At 52.6% G+C, this 21,084-nt stretch overlaps 1 protein-coding gene across 2 annotated transcripts in view; it reads right to left on the minus strand.

Annotated features, from left to right (window-relative positions):
- Positions 1 to 4,115, minus strand: part of LOC144807708 (uncharacterized) — a 119,547-nt gene extending 115,432 nt beyond the window's left edge. Inside the window, exon 1 of one of the 2 annotated variants that reach the window (XM_078673355.1) lies at positions 3,961 to 4,115. The gene's annotated coding sequence lies outside the window, so the exon portion shown is untranslated. The remainder of the gene's footprint in view (positions 1 to 3,960) is intronic. The other variant, XM_078673352.1, reaches the window with a different exon arrangement.
- Positions 4,116 to 21,084: the final 16,969 nt, after the last annotated feature.

Consider the following 21,084-nt stretch of genomic DNA (forward strand, 5'->3'; position numbering starts at 1 on the left):
ACTTCCTCTCCTCCCCTGGGGAGGCTTCACCTCCTCTGCGCCTCTTGGACAGGCGTCACCTTCTTTGCAACCCCCTTAAAAGGACATACCTCCCCTCCTTTGCACCCTTTGGACAAACCTCACCTCCGCTGTACCCCCCAGACAGGCCTCACCTCCTCTGCACCCCGGACAGGTCTCACCTCCTCTTCACCCCTGAACAGGCCTCACATCCTCTGCACCCCTGGACAGGCCTCACCTCCTCTACACCCCCGGACTGGCCTCGCCTCCTCTGCTCCCCCTGGAGAGGCATCTCCCCTGCACCCCTCAGGACAGGCCTCACCTCCTCTTCACGCCGGAACAGGCCTCACCTCCTCTGCACACACCGGGACAGGCCTCACCTCCTCTGCACGCTCGGGACAGGCCTCACCTCTTCTGCTCCTCCTGGACAGGCATCTCCTCTACACCCCAGAGGACAGGCATCACCTCCTCTGCACCCCTGGACAGGCCACACCTCCTCTGCACCCCCGTGGAACAGGCCTCAACTCTTCTTTATCAGCTTCGCAGGCCTCATCACCTCTGCACCCCTGGACAGGCCTCACCTCCTCTACACCCCCTGGACAGGTCACTTCCTCTCCTCCCCTTGGGGAGGCTTCACCTCCTCTGCACCTCTTGGACAGGCGTCACCTTCTTTGCAACCCCCTGAAAAGGACATACCTCACCTCCTTTGCATCCTTTGGACAAGCCTCACCTCCGCTGTACCCCCCAGGACAGGCCTCACCTCCTCTGCACCCCGGACAGGTCTCACCTCCTCTGCACCCCTGGACAGGCCTCACATCCTCTGCACCCCTGGACAGGCCTCACCTCCTCTACACCCCTGGACTGGCCTCGCCTCCTCTGCACTCCTCTGGACAGGCCTCTCCTCCTCTGCACCCCCTGGACAGGCCTCACCTCTGCTGTACCCCCAGGACAGGCCTCACCTCCTCTGCACCCCTGGACAGGCCTTTCCTCCTCTGCCCCCTGGACAGGCCTCACCTCCTCTGTACCCCTGGACTGGCCTCGGTGCTTCTCCCAGGAGCTCTCGATGAAGGATTCTCATTAAGGACAGAGGAGCCCAGACTTCATTCCACCCCATACAGCACCTCTCAGTCCGCCCTGAGCCTCGCGGCGCTATGCACAGTCCCCCGAAGAGAGACACTGCTCCCCTGGATAGGCCTCACTTCCTTTGCACCACTGGACAGGCCTCACCTCCTCTGCACCCCGAACAGGCATCTCCTCCTCTGCCCCTTGGACAAGCCTTTCCTCCTATGTATCCCTGGACAGGCCTCGCCTCCTCTGCACCCCTGGACAGGTCTCACATCCTCTGCAACCCTGGACAGGCCTCACATCCTCTGCAACCCTGGACAGGCCTCACCTCCTCTGCACTCCTCTGGACAGGCCTCTCCCGCTCTGCACCCCCTGGACAGGCCTCACCTCCTCTGCACCCCTGGACAGGCCTCACTTCCTCTGCACCCCTGGACTGGCATTGCCTCCTCTGCACTCCCCTGGACAGGCCTCTCCTGCTCTGCACCCCCTGGACAGGCCTCACCTCCTCTGCACCCCTGGACAGGCCTCATCGCCTCTGCTCCTCTGGACAGGCCTCTCCTCCTCCGCTCCCCTGGACAGGCCTCACTGCCTCCGCTCTCCTGGACAGGCCTCTCCTCCTCTGCACCCCCTGGACAGGCCTCTCCTCCTCCGCTCCCCTGGACAGGCCTCAACTCCTCTGTACCCCTGGTCAGGCCTCTCCTCCTCTGCACCCCTGAACAGGCCTCACCTCCTCTGCACCCCTGGACAGGCCTCTCCTCCTCTGCACCCCTGGACAGGCCTCTCCTACTCTGCCCCTGGACAGGCATCTCCTCCTCTGCACCCCTGAACAGGCCTCACCTCTTCTATACCTGTGAACAGGCCCCTCCTCCTCCACACTCCTGGACAGGCCTCACATCCTCTGCACCCCTGGACAGGCCTCACCTCTTCTATACCTCTAAACAGGCCTCTCCTCCTCCGCACTCCTGGACAGGCCTCACCTCCTCTGCACCCCTGGACAGGCCTCACCACCTCTGCTCCTCTGGACAGGCCTCACCTCTTCTGTACCCCTGGTCAGGCCTCTCCTCCTCTGCACCCCTGGACAGGCCTCCCCTCCTCTGCACCCCTGGACAGGCCTCACCTCCTCTGCACCCCTGGACAGGCCTCAGCTCCTCTGCACTCCTGGACAGGCCTCACCTCCTCTGGACAGGCCTCACCTCCTCCGCTCCCCTGGACAGGTCTCCCCTCCTCTGCACCCTTGGACAGGCCTAACCTCCTCTGCACCCCTGGACAGGCCTCACCTCCTCCGCTCCCCTGGACAGGCCTCACCTCCTCTGCGCCTCTGGACAGGTCTCCCCTCCTCTGCACCCCTGGACAGGCCTCTCCTCCTCTGCTCCCCTGGACAGGTCTCACCTCCTCCGCTCTCCTGGACAGGCCTCTCCTCCTCTGCACCCCCTGGACAGGCCTCTCCTCCTCCGCTCCCCTGGACAGGCCTCAACTCCTCTGCACCCCTGGACAGGCCTCGCCTCCTCTGCACCCCTGGAGAGGCCTCAACTCCTCTGCACCCCTGGACAGGCCTCTCCTCCTCTGCTCCCCTGGACAGGCCTCACCTCCTCTGCGCCCCTGGACAGGCATCTCCTCCTCTGCTCCCCTGGACAGGCCTCTCCTCCTCTGTACCCCTGGACAGGCCTTTCCTCCTCTGCACCCCTGGACAGGCCTCTCCTCCTCTGTACCCCTGGATAGGCCTCGCCTTCTCTGCACCCCTGGACAGGCCTCTTCTCCTCTGCACCCCTGGACAGGCCTCTCCTCCTCTACATCCTCTGGACAGGCCTCACCTCCTCTGTACCCCTGGACAGGCCTCCCCTCCTCTGCACCCCTGGACATGCATCTCCTCCTCTGCCCCCCTGGACAGGCCTTTCCTCCTCTGCACCCCTGGACAGGCCTCTCCTCCTCTGTACCCCTGGATAGGCCTCGCCTTCTCTGCACCCCTGGACAGGCCTCTTCTCCTCTGCACCCCTGGACAGGCCTCTCCTCCTCTACATCCTCTGGACAGGCCTCACCTCCTCTGTACCCCTGGACAGGCCTCCCCTCCTCTGCACCCCTGGACATGCATCTCCTCCTCTGCACCCCTGGACAGGCCTCTCCTCCTCTGTACCCCTGGATAGGCCTCGCCTTCTCTGCACCCCTGGACAGGCCTCTTCTCCTCTGCACCCCTGGACAGGCCTCTCCTCCTCTACATCCTCTGGACAGGCCTCACCTCCTCTACATCCTCTGGACAGGCCTCCCCTCCTCTGCACCCCTGGACATGCATCTCCTCCTCTGCCCCCCTGGACAGGCCTCACCTCCTCTGCACCCCTGGACAGGCCTCTCCTCCTCTGTACCCCTGGATAGGCCTCGCCTTCTCTGCACCCCTGGACAGGCCTCTTCTCCTCTGCACCCCTGGACAGGCCTCTCCTCCTCTACATCCTCTGGACAGGCCTCTCCTCCTCTGTACCCCTGGACAGGCCTCCCCTCCTCTGCACCCCTGGACATGCATCTCCTCCTCTGCCCCCCTGGACAGGCCTCACCTCCTCTGCACCCCTGGACAGGCCTCTCCTCCTCTGTACCCCTGGATAGGCCTCGCCTTCTCTGCACCCCTGGACAGGCCTCTTCTCCTCTGCACCCCTGGACAGGCCTCTCCTCCTCTACATCCTCTGGACAGGCCTCTCCTCCTCTGTACCCCTGGACAGGCCTCCCCTCCTCTGCACCCCTGGACATGCATCTCCTCCTCTGCCCCCCTGGACAGGCCTCACCTCCTCTGCTCCCCACTCAGCATCAGCAGCAGGAATAGCTGAGCTCTCCTGACAACACCATTAATGGGGGGAGGGGAATCTGATCCAGTGATTAATAAATTGCAGCCAAGTGAGTTAGCAGCTGTCCTACCTGAGCAGAAACCTGTCCAGACTCTCTCCTCCTCCTGGGGGCAGATCTGGGGTCTGAGGGGGGATATGTGAGGGTCTGAAGATGGCGGTAACTGCAGTGCAAACACAGACAGACAGGGCTCCTTCCTCCTCTGCAGCAGGCTGGGCACAGAACACAGGGAGGAAGTGATGTCACCACTGCTGCTGGTGCTGTCTCTGCCACCGCTGACCCGGAACAGGAAACCCTTCTCACTTTCACCCAATGTGCAGCTCAGGCAAGGATCGCCCTCTGGTGGCCGCTGATGAAACAGCTGCCTCCAGGCTCCAGCAGTGAATACATTTCACACAAACAAATGCAGGGCCTCACACTTGGCTGCTGTGAAAAAGTATTTATAGCTTCACTTCAGACAAGCATCTTCCAATCACTGATGTAGAGGACTAAAAAGTATTTACAGAAAGGTGACAACTGGAAGTGTCAGTCTGTATTTCAATGAATATATCTGTATTTAAATGAATATATCTGTATTTAAATGAATATATGAGTATTTCGGTCAGTTTTGCAATTAAACTGGACAACTTTTTTTTTTTTTTTAATAATTTATTTGCAGGTTTTTCAAATCCACAGCGTGGTACATAGGAAAGTAAACAGAGGAAAATGCCAGGGAGTTTTAAACACCAGATCAAATAAAATTTGACATAGGTCATGTGTCAAAGCGACAATTAAAGGAACAGTTTATTTCCAATTTTTCGGTGTCTGTCGCTTATTCCTTATATTTGATACAGTTTTATATCCTCGAACAAGACTGAAATGTAGGCCCTAATTAGGTCTTGAGTTTCTTATTTAAGAGCACAACTGTCTCCTAAATTATTAAGATACCGGCCTCTTGCAGACTTTGTTGTTTTCTTTACAGTAACCACCTCCCTCTCTCAACAAAGATTCACTGACAAAAAAAAGCAATTTTTCTTTGAAACAATTCATTCCTAAGATAGAGATATCAAGTATGAACCAGAAATGTCTCACATAGTTTGCAATGTATCATATAAATGAGTGGGTGTTTCTGCTCTGAGGAACAGGGGAGGGGTATTTCACTACTCAAAAATATTGTTCTCCTTCACAGAGGCCCCTATATCACAGTACGCTCGTCATCAATACACCATTGATTAGTGAGTGCGTCAACTCTTTGTAGCATTGTCATGCAAGCAGGCTTGAGTGCCTCGACAGCGACATTATTTCGGACATGCATACATCAGAGCCCTCAAGCGTCACCCATCACGAGTGACACCAACACATTTGGAGGTCGGTCTGAAGTCTCACTCAAACCTGGCTCATTCTTCCAAAATATGGGGATAAACTAGAACTTCACACATGACTATTCGGCACAGAGCAGACCCTCTGTCCCACATTTTGTTGGCAAAACCTCTCTCATATTTCACCATGAGTACTGCACACAGTTCAGTAGAATTTTAAATTGAATATCTATTTTAGTGAGACTTGGTTGTTAATTTTATCACTTTACAGGTGTTCTGATCATGTCTATAAATTCAGTAATGTCTCTTACTTTGGAATTGTCAAAGTCAAATGTTAAGTGACTCCACTCCCTGTCTCTTTTTTTAATACCTCAATTCTCTATTGATTTTTCATATACAATGAGCATATTACAGGGATCGAAGTTTATCGACTCAGCAGAATCCAAGATACTGTGTAAACTAGAACTTGTGAGAATACATTGAAAACAGGAAAAACAATAAGATAACCCGTCCAGATAGAGGTGAGATGTGACCCAGAAGATCCTGCAGATTATCAGGTAAGGATGACGAGGGGAACACAAGGGAAAGGGATGTGGGAACAGGAGAGAATAGTCAGTGTGCCAGGCCCATCGTCACCACCATATGTGCTTTATAGACCCCCTCCGGCATCCAGTGCCAGCGGTGTAGGAACTTGAAATAACTGAATTTCAACCTGACCACCTTGAGGAAACTGCCTTGGTCTTTCCAAAGGTCATGCCAGTGCTGCTCAGAGAGTGAGAGGCCCAGCCTCTGCTCCACAAACAGCGTAAAGTGTGGGCAGTGGTGCTCGAAAAAAGGCTGTTCATAGCTGTAACATACAATCCCACCATAGTGTCCTTGTATCCTTTCCGCATCAGGATATAATGTAACATTGGGTCAGTGTTAGACCTGGCACCTTTGTCGTGAGTCGTCCTTCCATTTTTCTCTTTTGTCTCCTCTGTGTTTGCTGGTGTTAGATGCTCTAGGCGCTGTGCCACTGCCATAAAGTGCCACAGCGCGAATGCTCCCTATTGTAAATTGACTGTATGAATTAGTACAATCCTAATTGACCCAAGGAACATGATAGAAAATTCGAATTTAGTATGCCTGAGCTCCGAATATTAAAGTGCATGTTTTAGTGATGATTATTTTTATATTCTGTCAATCAATCAATCATTTCCATTTATAGAGTGCGCTACTCACCCGTGAGGGTCTCAAGGTCCAGAGGGGGGGGGGGGGGGTGCTGCTACTGCTCGAAGAGCCAGGTCTTGCTTGAGGTGCTTCCCTTCCTGAAGCTGAGATGGTCCTGAGTCAGTCGTAGGTAAATAGGGAGGGAGTTCGAGGTCTTTGCTGCCAGGTAGGAGAATGATCTTCCCCCGGTGGTGGTTCTGCGAATCCGTGGGACGATGGCGAGGGCGAGGCTGGTGGAGAAAAGCTGGCGGGTGGGGGTGTAGAACGAGAGGCGGCCGTTGAGGTTTTCGGGGCCCATGTTGTGGAGCGCTTTGTGTGCATGGGTGAGCAGTCTGAACGTGAATCTTTTGTTGACGGGCAGCCAGTGGAGGTTCCTCAGGTGGGTGGATATGTGGCTGTGGCAAGGGATGTTGAGGATGAGTCGTGCGGAGGCGTTCTGTATGCGCTGGAGGCGATTCTGAAGTTTGGCGGTGGTTCCTGCGAATAGGGCATTTCCGTAGTCCAGCCGGCTTCTGACGAGGGACTGGGTGACTGCTCTACTGGTTTCTGTGGGGATCCATCGGAAGATCTTTCGAAGCATGCGCAGGGTGTTGAAACATGAGGATGAGACGGCGTTGACTTGTTTGGTCATTGTGAGGGAGGAGTCCAAGATGAATCCCAGGTTGCGTGCGTGGTTCCGTGGGTGTCGGTGCGGTGCCCAGCGCCGAGGGCGACCAGGAGTCATCCCAGGCAGATGGGGATTGTCCAAGGATGAGGACCTCCGTCTTGTCCGAGTTGAGCTTAAGACGACTGAGCTTCATCCATTCTGCTACCTTTTTCATACCTTCCTGAAGCTGGGTGTCGTCGGCGTAGGAAATGATGTTGATGTTGTGTTTTCATGCGATGGTGGCGAGGGGGGTCATGTAGAGGTTGAAGAACGTTGGACTGAGTGAGGATCCTTGAGGCACGCCGCAGATGATCTCGGTGGCCGCGGAACAGAAGGGGGCCTTTGCTTGGATTCCAGTGTCGTCGATTAGGGTGCGGTGGCAGACGGTGTCAAAGGCAGCTGAGAGGTCTAGGAGGATGAGGGCGGCTGTTTCTCCGTTGTCCATCAGGGTTCTGATGTCGTCAGTGGCTGCGATTAGGGCGGTCTCGGTGCTGTGGTTGGGTCGAAATTCAGACTGGGTGGGGTCGAGCGAGTTGTTTGCCTCGAGGAAAGCAGTCAGCTGTTTGTTGACGGTCTTCTCGATGACTTTAGCCAGAAAGGGGAGAAGAGAGAGGGGGCGAAGTTCTTGAGGTTCTTGGGGTCCGCTGTGGGTTTCTTCAGGAGGGCGTTGATCTCTGCGTGTTTCCAGCTCTCAGGTAAGGTTGCTGACTTGAAGGAGCTGTTTATGACGTTCCGCAGGTGGGGTGCGATGGTGGTGTCGGCTTTGTTGAAGATGTGATGGGGGCATGGGTCGGAGGGGAAGCCGGAGTGGATGATATTCATGACGTGGATGGTGTCTTCACTGCTGATCGGGGTCCAAGAGCTGATGGTGGTGGTGGGGGTCGCTGGTTTGGTGTCCGAAGGTGGAGTTTGGGGTCCGAAGCTGTTATATCTGCGATCTTGCAGTGGAAGAACGTGGCGAGGGAGTTGCAGAGGTCTTGCGAAGGGGTGATATTGTTGTAGCTGGCGTTGGGGTTGGAGAGCTCTTTGACGATGCTGAAGAGTTCCTTGCTGTTATGGGTGTTGTTGTCCAGTCGCTCTTTGAACGTTGTCCTCTTGGTGGCCCTGATCTGCTGATGGCATTTGCGGGTGGCGTTTTTGAGGGCTGTCATGTTTTCTGTTGTTTGTTTGTGGCGCCAGGTCTTTACGAGTGTACGGCAGGATCTCTTTGCGGTTTTGAGGGCGTCTGTGATCCATGAGAGTTTTCTGGTGGTGGTATTGCTGTGGGGGTTCTTCAGTGGGGCGAGGTCGTTGGCGCAGCTGGTGATCCACTGTGCGAGGTTGTGGGCAGCGTTGTTTGTGTCGGGTATGTTGGTGTCGGGTGGTGGATTCTGGCTCAGTGAAGTAGTAAGCTGGTCTGTGGTGATTTTGCTCCAGCATCTGCGGGGAATCTGATGCATGAGGTGGTGAGATGTAGTCTTCTTGAATGTGAAGTGTATGCAGCTGTGGTCGGTCCAGTGTAGTCCGGTTGAGTGGCTGAAGGTGACGTGGTTACTGGCGGAGAAGATGGCGTCAAGAGTGTGGCCAGCGAGGTGGGTGGGGGTGTCCACCAGTTGCTTGAGTCCGAGGTTGTCGAGGTTGTCGAGCAGGGTGGTGGTGGTGCTGTTGTTGTTTTTCTTCAGGTGAAAGTTCAGGTCTCCTAGGAGGATGTATTCTGGTGAGGCTAGGGCATGCGGGCTGATGAGGTTGGCGATGGTTTCGCTGAATTGTCTACGCGGGCCGGGGGGGTCTGTAGATGAGCGTTCCTCTGAGGGTGGTCTGGGGGTCGGTGTGGATCTGGAAGTGTAGGTGTTCGTGGTGGAGAGTGTGTCTTCGGTGTTGGTCGTGACGCTGATGGTGTTTCTGTAGATGATGGCGATCCCTCCTCCTGTTTTGTTGACGCAGTCCTTCCGGGTGATTTTGTAGCCGTCCGGGATGGCTATAGCGATGTCGGGGGCTGAGTAGGCATTCATCCAGGTTTCCGCGAGGAAGGCGACGTCAGGTGCTGTTGTGTCGAGGAGGTCCCAGAGTTCGATGGCGTGCTTGTGAACGGAGCGGGTGTTGAGGAGGATGCACTTGAGGTGGTTGTTGTTATGGTTTGGTTTGGCGGGTGGGGTGCGGGGTCGGAGGCAGGTGAATTTGCAGGCTTGACAGGTGAAGGGTCCGTGGGTGCGCCTTGGGGTGGCTTGATAGCAGGCGAGTGGTCGTCCGGTGTTGAGTGCGTTGAGGGCGGCGATGTCGTACTTCAGTCGGATGTCCAGGTTCCTGTGGGGGCCAGGGGTTCTGGCACTGGGCGCAGTCCAGGCATGGACGGGCACAGACGGGCTTGCCTTTGGTGCGCCTTGGCGCGCCAGCGGCGCTTCCGCGTGGTCTCCTCCATAAATGGCGAAGTGGGAGGGAGGAGTAGCTGGGAGGCGGGAGCGGGGTGGCGAATGGGTGTCGGGGAGCGGGTACAGAAGAGAAAAAGGGGCGGGTCTGCCGGGGAGCAGCGGTGGGAGCTGGTGGCACAGAGCAGGAGAAATACAGTCACGGGGAGTGCAGAAAACAGAAAAGAGCTAAACACAGGGCACAAAGCAAATACAATAATGGGCACAGTAAAAACACAAAATACTCAGAGCAGACGGAGCACAGGAGCAGCGGCAAACTCACGGCAGCAGCGGTGAAGGTCCTGGTCACACACGGGGAGCCGTGCGGTGCATGGAGCGACCGGCCCTGCGAGCAGGGTCAAGGATCACAGCTCACCACCATGCGGTCTCCTCCATAAATGGCCAAGTGGGAGGGAGGAGCAGCTGGGAGTGGGAGCGGGGCGGCGAATGTGCATCGGGGAGCGGGTACAGAAGGGGCCGCCGGGGAGCAGTGGCGGGAGCGGGGAGCGGTGGGGCACAGAGCAGTAGAAATACAGTCACGGGGAGTGCAGAAAACAGAAAAGAGCTAAACACAGGGACAGAAAAGAGCTAAGCACAGGGATGTGATTGAAAATATCACTTTTAGGAAGAAGGTAATTTCTTGCCTAAACCTTCCAGTGTGCGCTGCTGTTATGTGTATTGGCTATCTGGTTTTGGAGGGTCAGGGCAGGCTGATCCCGACCAATATTGAATAGAGATATATGCAGTTGGAGTATGGGGAGGGGTGACCCTTTGATCTGAGCAGGGCTGTGCCTGGCAAGGTCAATGATGGCTCCACCTCCCACTGTGTGTCTGATAACAGACCCCCTCTTCCTAAAAGGCAGGATGTTATGTTATTTTATATGTAATAGAAAGCTTGTATCGCGCACTAATACTCTACAGTGTCCTGGCACGGAAGTGAACTGGGGCGGAACAGATGGAAACCAATTAAGTCTTGAGTAAGCTGAAGATTCGCAGGGAGCGAATTCCAAGCCACTGCTGTTTTAACAGAAAGAGACTGGCCTCCCAAGCGAGCTCTGTGGAAACGCGGCATTACCATCCGGCGTAAAGAGGCAGCCCGCAGAGATCGATTGGGTACATACAGGGCAAAGCGCCACCTTAGATACAAAGGACCAAGACCATGAAGGGCCCTGTGCGCAAGAGTGAGAGCTTTGAATTGTACTCGCTGGGCCACAGGCAGGCAGTGCAGATCCCGCAAATGCTGTCGAACACTAGATCTCCTGGAGATGTTAAAAAGGAGTCTAGCTACGGCATTCTGTATGGTTTGCAGTTTTTTCAGCAAATACCCGGGAATGCCAATGAACAAGGCATTGGCATAATCAAGACGGGAAAGAATCAAAGCACGGGCTACTGTCTCTTTGGCCTCTCTAGGGAGCAGGGGAAATAACTTTCTAAGTGCCTGGAGGGTGCCAAAGAAGACAACAGTCAGTTTTTTAGGTCGAGGACCAAAGGCCGCGCTTGCGCAGTCTCCGGGAGGAGATTTAATGATTTTGAGTCATTTTCAGTTTGGGGGCTTGAACCCGCCTCTCTCCTCCAGTGGCTGGCTTCCTAAACGGAGCCCAGCCATTGGAGGAGACAGGCGTCACTCCAATAAAGCCCCGTCTCTTTCGGATTCGGGGGCGTGTTTTTTTGCGTTCTTTCGACTGTGACGTCACCCGTCACTCAGAACGCCAAAACACGCCCCTGAATCCGAAATTTGCAGACGTTTGCGGCCGCCATTTCTATCTGCTCTCTTGCAGCGTGCTCCTTTTTCTGCAGGAATAGCTGGTGGCAAGAGCGCTTTATCAAGCGTGGATCGACCTGCACTGCTTCCCAGAGACACTCTTATCACCCGGGAGAGGATGGGCGACTAAACTGGTCCTTCCTCGGGTCAATCCTGACGTCATTAGGCACTGAGGGTGCGCGTGGAGGCAGCGGAGGTGCCGCTTGCACAAAGCCACTTCAGTGCTGCTCGCCACACCTCAATCCGCTCTCATATTGTGCTCTCTAAGCGTTTTACCCTCGTCTTTCAGCATCTGTGACGTGTGCGCCTGGAGATATCTCACGTCCCTTATCGCTGCCATCTCCAGCCCCGCGCATTTCGCAGGCAGTTTATCAGCCTGGCCAGGGCCCAGGGTGCTGATGTGTCACGCAGATTGCCATTGCGGGCCCTGTGAGAGGCGCACGGATCCACTGTCCGGCAGTATCCCCTCGCAGGACAGCTGGGGGCGATGCTATCGCGGCCTCCATTTGCGGCAGTCGATTTCAGAGTCTGGGATATCCTTTCTGATGACAGGCGCAGGCCTCGCAGGCCTTCGGCTGTGCGCCCGCCCGCAGCCAAAGGCAGCCGCGCAGTGCCCTCTAGGCGCGGATGTGCGCGTGTTCGGACCCCTTGGTGTGTGTTTAAGCCCATAAACTGGGTCCCTAGCATTGGCAGCATGTATGACTAAAGCGCATGAAACAGGGAAGGTCTATGTCGCGATACTCATGCAGGTGGGTGCCCTGTTGTGGCCGCTGTATGATGAATGCATGTCGTGACTTGTCGGGAAGTAATACTTGAGTTCTTTAACCTTTGACTGGAATTCCATTCCCAAGTCTTGGTTGTTGTTCGCCTCTCGGATTGTGGCATCGTCTGTGAACTGGGTGCAACAAGTACCTTACAGTTGAAGTGGGTTCGATGTTCTCTTCGGAACTGTTCTGTGGAGAAGTGTAATTGTGTAATTCTAATAACTGAAATGGCAACGTTCGTATTACCCCGGAGTTAGCATGCCCCTGGTTGTCTGCGTTCGCGTCCCACCTCCCTTCCTATGTCGTCTTGTTGTGTTTTATTTCACACTGTGCTCGGGAGTCTGTCATTGGAGCTATGGGGGGAGACTGAGTCTGGAGAACAAGTAGGCGCCTAGCTGCCATTGGTGCAGCTGGTACAGTAGCACCGGACCTCAAAGGCTCCCCTGAAACGTGATAATATATGTATATTATCATTGAAACAGCAGCCAGGGAGTCCATTTCCCTCCTTGCACCAGGGCCGACACTGGCTACGCCACTGGGCCCGTGTGGGAATTATCTCAAAAGACCCACTTTCAATGCAATTCACTCTCCTGCAACAATCTGGTGAGAAGAGGACTCCTCAGTGGAGGCAGGAAGAGAGCAGCCTTGCTGAGGAGGGTGGACGTTCACTTGTGTTTGCCAATCTCCGTCCTTTCCACGTCCTCACAGCATTTTTCAGGTTTTCACCTCTGTATCTATGATAAATTAAACACGTACTGTGAGTACCGATTGCCACGAGGTTAGCCACCATGCCCTTGCCAATTAGTTCGTATTTACTCTAGTCTGTGTCTATACCGTACGCGATGACGTCATCTAACTCTTTACGGGCAGCGTTCCTGGAGCAGTCCTGTTCCATTGGGTGTACAGCCAGCATCGGCTAGATTTGTTTTCACCTGGATGTAGCTGCCAAACGTGTATCCTTGTGACGGTGCAGTGTTTGTTATAACTCTCCTCATCCTTTTGCCAATCAATGCTGTTGTTTACTCTAATTTCATAGGTATGTTTCAGTTTTGTATCTTAAGTGACATCAAGGCACAGATGCCAGCTCGCAGGTCTTGCATGCAGCAGCCCAACTAGTCCTTCAGCAATCATGATAAATATCCGTGCAGTTCTTTAGTCCCCATAATACTGAGGGGAATCAAGATGCTAGTTAGTTGCTAGCTAGGGATGGGAGAAATTCGCGTTACTTGATTTTGCATACTTGCACGAAATTACACGTAATTACATAAAATGCAAAAGTGGCATTTGGCGATGTATTTTAGTACGAAATGCATTTGGACGTGAGGATACATTTCACTCTACCAAACCGTGCAAAAAACAGAACCCACCACAAACAACAGCAGCTTCTGTTCCGTTGTTCGCGTCGCGTAGTTCCTGTGTGTTGACAGAATACAGAGCATAATTTTGCCGTGTGGCATAATGGTATAATTTCAGGAATTTTGTGAAACAAGAGTGACTCAAAATTATGCTAATGGAGGTTTTGTCTGGCTGATTGGGTCACTGTGCCACAGGTCAGCTGCAACTTGTATCTGAGTGTGGCCTTCCTTAGAAGGAATACTAGTAGATGGCAGGGCATTAGTACAGTGCCCTACAGTAGAAGAGTTATCATAGAAAGCCGGGTCCACCATGGTATCAGAAACAACACTGGTGGTTTAATGCACACAGCATCAAATCAGTAGGAAAACAGCAACACTATGTGCATGGGAAAGTATTCTGACACAAGTGAACTAAGCTGGCACAGCTCTATGCCAGCTCAGATATAAACCATTAGGGCAGTATGCATTAAGGACTTCAATCATGAGCCCCTGCTTCAGAAAAAAGTGCATAAGTAAGTCTCATCTGTGGGTTGGGGAAGACGCCCCGCCTCCAGAAGAGTTTACCCTTCAGTAAACTGAAACTGGAATCAATGTACATGGGGTAGTTTCACACCTCCTTGGAAGAGTCTGCCTTTTGAATGATCTCGGGCGCAATAGTCCGGCTAACCTCAAGCAAGAAAACATAGCACTTAGGATAAGTGTTAGGAGTTTTAGAATCACTTGTTCTATAGTAGAACGGGAGAGAGGGATTTTTCTTGCCTCTGCTCCCCTGATTGTGCCATTTTTCTTGCCTCTGCTCCCCTGATTGTACTCGTTTTTCTTGCCTCTGCCCCCCTGATTGTGCTTGTTTTCTTGCCTTCTGCCCCCTGATTGCACTCGTTTTTCTTGCCTCTGCCCCCCTGATTGTGCTTGTTTTCTTGCCTTCTGCCCCCTGATTGCACTCGTTTTTCTTGCCTCAGCCCCCCTGATTGTGCTTGTTTTCTTGCCTTCTGCCCCCTGATTGCACTCGTTTTTCTGGCCTTCTGCCCCCTGATTGCACTCGTTTTTCTGGCCTTCTGTCCCCTGATTGCACTCGTTTTTCTTGCCTCTGCCCCCCTGATTGTGCTTGTTTTCTTGCCTTCTGCCCCCTGATTGCACTCGTTTTTCTGGCCTTCTGCCCCCTGATTGCACTCGTTTTTCTGGCCTTCTGTCCCCTGATTGCACTCGTTTTTCTTGCCTCTGCCCCCCTGATTGTGCTTGTTTTCTTGCCTTCTGTCCCCTGATTGCACTCGTTTTTCTTGCCTCTGCCCCCTGATTGTGCTTGTTTTCTTGCCTTCTGCCCCCTGATTGCACTCGTTTTTCTGGCCTTCTGTCCCCTGATTGCACTCGTTTTTCTTGCCTCTGCTCCCCTGATTGTGCCATTTTTCTTGCCTCTGCCCCTCTGATTGTGCCATTTTTCTTGCCTCTGCCCCCCTGATCGTGCCATGTTTCTTGCCTCTGCCCCCCGGATCGTGCCATGTTTCTTGCCTCTGCCCCCCGGATTGTGCCATTTTTCTGGCCTCTGCCCCCCGGATTGTGCCACCCCTGCCCCATGACATGCAAGTATTGAATAGTTAAGTGTGTTGGGGCTCTCTTGACATGTCACCCCAATGTTAGTTCAATGCTGATATTATAGTGTGGTGTATGAGGACTGCCCTGGCTGAAGTCCATTACTCTCTAGGGAGGCAAACAACATGAGACTGCCTTCATGGTATAAATCACCTGTGTCATGAATCCCGGGCTCCTTCAAGTGTCTCAGTTCATGGTTCGTGATAGTCGTGGGTCCTCTGGATATACCCAGCAATGGTAGTGCAGGGGCATATGGTTTTGTATCTCATGTAATCCACACGCTTCTGCTATAGCATCTGTATGCTACATTAAGCAGTAATTGCGCTGGAGATCTCTGCCTGGTACATGGGTGGAATAGTGTGAGAAGAGCTTGATGAGATGAAGGTTGCGAGTGTGTTGCCGTGTCCAATAGGTAGCGCTCGGAGAACCACAGAGCCACCCATTGCAGTTGTGCTGTGTGGGTGGCTTTGTGTGTGTGGCTCTGTGTGGGTGTACATGCAATAGGTCATGCATTGTACAATGACAATGCCATTTATTTATAATTAAAAAAAAAAAAATCATGAGCAATGCCAATAGCTCTACCTTTAATAATGCTGAGACCATTGCATTGTAAATGCTTGTTTAACATGTCAGCGAACCGAAGATCCTCACTAAATCATACCCCTAAGTTCTTTGCTGGGGCTCCCACAGAGTTAGGAGACGGGAAATCAGGGGGCCACAGAGATTGTCTAAAGGCCAGAGGGAACTGGCCGTACAAGAGGACCTCAGATTGGTCCTCATTGCACTTCACAGAGACATGGCCAAGCCAGCGAAATACGGACGTTAGGCACGTCTGGGCGATGTTGGTGTCCAGATCCGAGCCCCTCCAGGTAAATAACAATTGGGTGTCGTCTGCAAACACTATGATTTTTGCCCCAACCTCCTCTGCCAGATAAATCAAAGGGGTCCGATAAACATTGAAAAGCAGAGGGCTCAGAGTAGAGCCCTGTGGCACCCCCATAGCGAATTTCCTGACAGAGGATAGACAGGGAACCATGCAGACCTGCTGCTTGCGAGCATCCAAAAAAGATTTAATCCACTCCCAAGCCAGGCCCGTGATGCCAATGGAAGAGAGCCGGGCAAGAAGCATCTGGTGAGGCACCGTATCGAAGGCGGCAGAGATGTCAAGTAAAATCGGGGCCTAGCCAGACATGGATCAGTGGATGAGCCAGACTTCAGAGATCTAAGGATGGCCAAAATGTCAGACTCGGCGGCAGGCAAGAATGATGTGAACCGAGGGTTAGGGAAACAAAGTGCCTCAGGACGACACCAAACTGGTTCTGGCTGGGTTCAGTGATATGTGACTTTTTGAGAACAAAGACTTTTGGGGTATAAAGATCTGTGCAAAAACCCCTATACAGTGTGCTACTTCTGGATGTCAAGACGAACCTGTCCAAGTAACTAGAGGGAATAGGGAAGAGGAGTTGGCCTAACGGCTAGGGCGCTCGACCTCGGACCTCGGACCTGGAGGAACTGGGTTCGAGTATCGGTAACGGCGCCAAACTTCCTGTGATTCTGGGCAAATCACTTAATCTCCCCGTGCCTAACAAAATGAATGTGTGTCCTAAATGTAACATAACTGGTGCTATGTAAAGCGCTCTGATACCCGATTCGGTTTGGGTCTAATTCGCGCTATATAAAACTCTGCCAAAAAAAATTGACTTTGAAACTTTCACTCATCTTGCTGAAGCAACTACCCAAAGGCCTGATCTGAGCTTGCCTCCTGCCGAAGTCTCAAGGACATTAGACTTCACACATCAGCAGTCCGGATTCCTATTTGAGAGGGATTCTACTCGCATGTGAGGCCTCTGTTGGGAATTCCGGAGCCTCTGGTTCTACTGCGGGGAATGCGGGCTGAAAGTCATTGCATCGCTTTTGTGGGCCTCCACAGCTGAGGAGCTGTTGCCGCTGAAAACCCGCATTTGCCTGTGTTACCAAAGTCATTGTGATCGCTATTGTGGGCCGCCGCAGCTGAGGAGCTGTTGCCGCTGAGAGCCCGCATTTGCCTGTGTTACCAAAGTCATTGTGATCGCTATTGTGGGCCGCTGCAGCTGAGGAGCTGTTGCCGCTGAGAGTCCGCATTTGACTGTGTTAACAAAATCATCGCTATCGCTATTGTGCAGCTGAGGAGCTCTGCCGCTAAGTGCCCGCATTTGCCATCCTACAAGAATCATCACTATCGCTATTGAGGGCCGCTGCAGCTGAGGAGCTGTGCCGCTGAGTGCCCGCATTTGCCGACCTAAGAGAATCATCGAAATCGCTAATGCGGCAAGCTGCAACTGAGGAGCTGTGCTGCCGAGTGCCCGCACTAGTCCCCACTTCTTGGGTCTTGTTACCACCTGCGCGTGCCGCTGGGTGCCCGCCTTTAAGCCCCGTCCCGCGGACCGCTACAGCTGGGAGCTGTGGCCGCTGCGAGTCCGCCTGTCATCACCGCAACTTCCTTGTGAGATTGCGTGCTGTGCCCCTTTAAATCTCAGGGACAATGTGCACCACCGGGTCGCGTGGACCCCGGCCTCGCACTAAGTTCGTTCCACATGCTTTTTGAGTGCCTTTATTGCATTTGAATTGAATCTGTAATTATGTGCATTGTGGCTCCTTGAGCTCTTTTACGCCTCGTGTTCAATCTATATAAAGATAACTATTTTTCTATAACTGCTTGTGGTGTCGTTTGTAGTGTCTTCCCTGCGTTATTGTGTATGGTCATCAATGCTTCACACACTGCCTCTGAGATAGGCCTGTCTGCTTGTGCTATGTTACCACAGGGTTGAGCAGGGGTTATCAAAGGGTGTAGCCCCCTTACTCTGGCTTAGGAAGAGGGTCCCGATTTGGACCTCTGCGGCGGCCGCTGCCAACTAGAGATCGCCATTTTTAACCGTCAGTCTCTAGATCGTAAGGAGGAGCACCCAGCATGTGTCGCAGGCTATGCATAGGCTGTCGGAACTGTCAGTGATGCGATTGTGGCATCCCATAATCACGCATGAGAGTAGTAAAGGGGGCCAACGCACCGTCCTCTACTATATCGTCCACAGAGCGTATCCCTCTGGCCCTCCACTGTGTATTCAGAGTTAAGATCATACTTGGCCCCAAGCAGCTCCTTGAGAAGAGCAGGGATCAGCAATGCGTTATACGTCTGAGTCAGATGAGGCGTGAGGTCACTCAACCAACACTGTTATGCCTCACAGCGGCACTTATAGGCAGCCAAATCATTCATCAAATTGCCTCTCAGAGGCAATCCTGCCCTCTCACAGCACCTGTGCAAAGGAGATGGAGCCAATGTTCTCCTCCAAGTACTGGCTCAGATATTGGCACCGTCTGTGCTTGTCTTCAGGGGCTTTATACCCTGCTGTATACATACGCCAACGGACCTGAGGGGTTTGCAACAATCGAACATTATGGTCGGTTTGGCAGGATCAAGGCATAAACGTTTGCAATGGGTGCAGGAGGTGAAAGTATAGTCCACGTCCCTCAGGTGCGTCAACCACTACGGATCCATCAATGCATGATCATCAATAATGTCAGAGAGGATGAACCGGTCTCAGGGCTGCCTGGTCGTATGGTTTCTGGACTATCAAGGTGCCATATTCCAGCACCCCCCTCATGAATACCCTGGCTGTCCCAAAGGAGAGCAGGAGTTTGGTCAGCCGCCGGGGCATAGATGGAGCCCACATACAAAGACTCATTGAGAATCTGAACCTTGGCAAAAATATATCTGCCCAGGGGGTCCCGCCATGTCCAATGTGTGCAAACCTCCAGGAAGTTGTAAAATAAGATGTCCAACCCACTCTCCCCATGTTCCAAAGGAGTAGATGGGTGTGTAAGGGTAGTAAGGATCCTGCTGGCATGTAGTACCGTACTCATCCAATCCCTTCTGAATGTATCATGTTCAATAGGTGACAGGTGTGTTTCCTGGAGCAATGCTACATCAAGGTGGTGCATCTTCTGAAATGAGAGGATTTTCTGTCTCTTGATAAAATAGGTCAGGCTGTTGACATTAAGGGGCATATTTACAAGGAAGTGGTGGAGCACGGTGTTGGCCTCCTTGGCTTAACGCCACGCTCTCCACTTCTGAAATGCAGGGCTACACCGTATTTACAAGAATACGGTGCAGCCTTACATTTCACCCTATGCTGGTGCTGAATTTAGCTGTCTAGCGTAAATGCAGGCAGCCTTGTACCATAGTGCAAGGTTGCCTGAGTTGATGGGAACAGGCCTGCCAAGTACCACGCAAAACACACAAGATGATGGATGGAATGTTGCACAAAGAGAAGTGTGGCTCACTGGTTAGAGGAGGCAGACCCGGACGCTGAGATCAGACCCGGGACCAGGGTTCAATTTCCGACGTGGCAGGGTCTTGAGCCCAAAATGTCCACGGACTCGGTAATTCTCGCTACGGTGCCTGCTCGAATCACAGGTTCACACTCTGCAACTCTGGGCAATAGCTTGCTTAATCTCCCCTACGGCCCCCGCGGTGGGATGCCTGGCTTTCACCTTGGGGATACCCAGTAGGGGCTATCTCACAGGGAAAAACCAGGACGGGATCCCAATGCAAAGCGCTTTGAGACCTGGCGGTGATATTGCGTTATATAAAAACCTATCCATCCATCCATCCATCCACAATGGCAAAACATTCACCCCCAGTCCCAGATCTGGGTTTAATCCATCGTTATTTTGCTCACCAAGCCACCCCAGTTCAGACATGGCCAATTTTGAGGCATATGTAGTGTCAGGGGAGAGTGCCTTAAGGTGAACGACATGACAGTAGAGTCAGGAGGTGTGAAGAGATACCCGGTTGTAGAGGCTTATCACAGAGAGCGGGGGGTTAAGATAGCTGGTGCCGCTCGTAGGTCTTGGCGCGATAGTCAGATCTTTGAGGTGAGCCGGCCTAGCGTGATTGAGGTGAATCAGGGCGGTTTGTGAGAACTAAGATATGAGTCGAGAGTGTCCCACATGTGTCTGGTAGAAGATTTCCATGGCGAGTTCTGGAGGGATATATTGTCGGCGCTTCTTAGATTGATGACCCAGTTTAACCAGCAATTAAAGGAGTGCTTTGTGTGTGTCTTTCCAATTGTTGAGGATAATCTTAATCGCCGCAGTTAGAAGTAAGTCTAGGAGTGTCCTGTCCATTTCAGTCAGTGCTTTTGCTCTAAGGAAACCAAAAACTAGTGACGAGATATCTCTACTAGGGGAGTAAGAGAAAAGGTTAGATATGAAGTCGAAGATCTTATCCCAGAATGGTGTCACACAAACGCACTGGAGTGTGAGATGATCAAGGTCACCAACTTTGTCCTTGTTTCTCAGCGTTGAGGCCCAAGTTTTGGACCAATCGAGCTCTGAGATCGGGGAGCAGGACTGCGATTCCCAAAAGGTTACCAACTTCTTATTAAGGGAAGTATGTTGAGGGTGAATTAGCTTATACATCCAGGAGACCTGATGACCTAGTCTATTTACTTTCAAGAGATAGTGCGGGAGTGAAGGAGAGAGGAGAGGTAACTTTGCTTTATTTAATGCTGATTTTATTTTTAGGAAGTTATAGAACTCGATTGATTCCGGGTTATAAGTAGCTTGTATTTCTTTGAACGAGAGGGGGTAAGCGCTGTTGAGGAGTTGGTGTGGAAAAAAGATGGCTTCGTTAACCCAGGAGTCATTGTATAGAGGGCTTCCCTTGTAGAGTATTTTATGATTGTTCCAAAGTGATTCAAGGTTGGAGCGCTTAATACTGTAGTCCAGAAATTTATCGATCTTCAGTAGGGCCCATTTTGTGTTCTTAAACAAGGACTTTCAGAATGTAACCGCCTTGAGATTCGTGGTAAGCAGGGACGCAGGGGAGAGATTCATGAGGATTGATTTCTCAATGTCCAGACAAACTGGGGTGTAGTCCTCTGATTTAAGGAGCCAATAGGAGCCTTGTTTTGCTAAAAAAAGCTGTCTGGAGAGTTTGAAACCTGCAAGATTGATCCCACCCAGTGAATGATCTAATCTAAGTTTCTTCAAGCTAATTCTTGCTTTCTTCCCTTTCCACAGGAATTTGGAGAGCAGGGTGTCTAATTTATGGTGGAAGTCCTCAGTTAAAAGGAGGGGGAGCATAGTGATTATATAGTTATCTAGGGGCGAGATCATCATTTTGATGGTCTCAATCCTATCCCACCATGTTA

This window comes from Lissotriton helveticus, chromosome 1_2 (assembly GCF_964261635.1).
Source record: "Lissotriton helveticus chromosome 1_2, aLisHel1.1, whole genome shotgun sequence".
Classification (NCBI taxonomy): Eukaryota; Metazoa; Chordata; class Amphibia; order Caudata; family Salamandridae; genus Lissotriton; species Lissotriton helveticus.